This window comes from Sinocyclocheilus rhinocerous, unplaced genomic scaffold, assembly GCF_001515625.1.
Source record: "Sinocyclocheilus rhinocerous isolate Xijiao unplaced genomic scaffold, SAMN03320098_v1.1 scaffold2796, whole genome shotgun sequence".
Lineage (NCBI taxonomy): Eukaryota > Metazoa > Chordata > Actinopteri > Cypriniformes > Cyprinidae > Sinocyclocheilus > Sinocyclocheilus rhinocerous.
The window spans coordinates 134,817-136,681 of record NW_015653500.1 but is presented as its reverse complement, the minus strand read 5'-3'; the positions used below and the strand labels follow the sequence as shown (position 1 = coordinate 136,681).

The following is a 1,865-nucleotide window of genomic DNA, read 5'->3' as shown; positions in this document are numbered from 1 at the left end:
CCCCCCCCCCCCAATAAATAAATAAATACAGTGTAAACACATCACTTTTAACCCCAAGTAAAGAACATGTCACACCTGTAATGGGGGTTAGCACCACTTTTACTTGGTGTAATGAAAGCCTACTCCAGAGAAGGGTTTCTACGGCTTTAGCATTGTTAACCCTTTATCAATAGACCGACAACCAATTGCCTGCCTCATATTCAAGTGCTTTGGACAGTCACTGCAAAAATAAGCACTGTATAAAAACAGTAAATTAAATTCAGCATTTGACAGGATGTCAAAAATGCCAAATGCTGACAGAAAACACAACAGTCAGGGTCAAGAAGAGACTGTATATTTCTTACTTTTATAATCTAAAAAAGTACCTTCAGGATAAACTTGATATTAAAGTCAGCTGTATGTAATATGAGGATGTGCAGTGCTTGGGCATTTTTGTATCATATCGCATGCAGTGTCTGTCCAATCAGTGACACTGATGCAGAAAATGTGCATATAAGGATGTTTACCTGGGGTTTAGTAATGTAGTGTAAAACAGCAGCGTATGAAAACCCAGGATTATTTGTCAATCCCAGGTAAATTATATTCTGTGTGAAACATGAAGCAAGATAAACCAGCATTCAGTTTACCTGGAGTTTACATTCACCCAGTGTTTATTATTTCATGTGTGAAAAGCCCTCATGTTTTTCATTCTAATAAAAAGAGAAGTTGATATATTTCAAGATTTTTTTTTTTTTTACTTTCCCTTTCTTTTTCTTACCAACAACATGAAGATCCCACAATCAATAGAACCGGCCAGCTGTTGTGGACATTCTAAAACAAAAGAATATTATTAAATTATTTCTGGAAAAGACATGACAGCTATGACAGCTACTAAGTAGAATATGAAAGCCTTACAAAACTAACCTTGTTTTCAATCAGCTTCCATTGGAAATTGGTATGATTTTGCTTGTCAATTTACTGCAACAAAATCAAACAGAATTTTTTTAATGGTTTATAACCATAAAAAAAATTGCATAAGATGGCTAAGTTTCATTGTTCGAAAGCAAAAATTACCACTGACAATGCAAAAACAACTTTTTAAATTCATAATATTAAAGAAATATTCAGAATATTACGCAAATGAACATCAATGAACTGCAAACATAATATCCATATATTTGTTAATACATATCGCTGTTAGGTTGTGTGTTTTACCAAATTGGGCAGGCAAACTACAATTTACAAAAAGACTGCTATTAAATACCATTTATTGCCAATGTATATTATCAAATAACTCACAAAGTTCATACCTCTATGAACATCTGCCTTTCTGAAGTGAATTGGAAGGTGTGCATTCAACCTGTGCCATCTGGTCCTTTTAAAAACACTGGGCAGTGGAATTTGTTGCAACAACTTTTTCCAAGTAAAGCTGAGCGTCTCTGAATCTTAATATGCCTGTTTAAATAAAAAAATCTGCATAAAACATTGGTCAGCATCAGAAAACGTAACCATTGAAATAAAATACAGTGCCAAGTTAACAATCCATAAAGTGAGACGATGAAGTTCTAAAAACTGACGCGATAACGCACTTCATCACACAGCACATTTACAAAAAATAGACTGGAGACATGTTCTGTATAAATTGCTCATCAAACAACAACCAATTAAAGGCATAAAATAAATAAATTTGATCGATTAAATACTTTTTTCGCCTACTATATAGTATGGAAGTATGCGATTTCGGACGCAGCTATGCTGTTGTGTGCCAAAAAACTCTCGCGACAGCGAGGCGGCTGTGTCGAATTGTGCAGTCGAGCGCAGTTGCTCTCCACGGACTGCGCTGACCAAAAGCATGATGGGAAACGACTGACTGACGACACAGCTTA

General features: G+C 35.3%; 1 long non-coding RNA gene across 1 annotated transcript in view; it reads right to left on the bottom strand.

Annotated features, from left to right (window-relative positions):
* Positions 1–1,655, bottom strand: part of LOC107716430 (uncharacterized) — a 4,743-nt gene extending 3,088 nt beyond the window's left edge. The window contains exons 1-3 of the long non-coding RNA XR_001637212.1: positions 1,290–1,655; positions 904–957; positions 758–810 (exon numbers count right to left, since the gene is read on the bottom strand). This is a non-coding gene — a long non-coding RNA (uncharacterized LOC107716430). The remainder of the gene's footprint in view (positions 1–757; positions 811–903; positions 958–1,289) is intronic.
* Between the last annotated feature and the right edge of the window lie 210 nt (positions 1,656–1,865).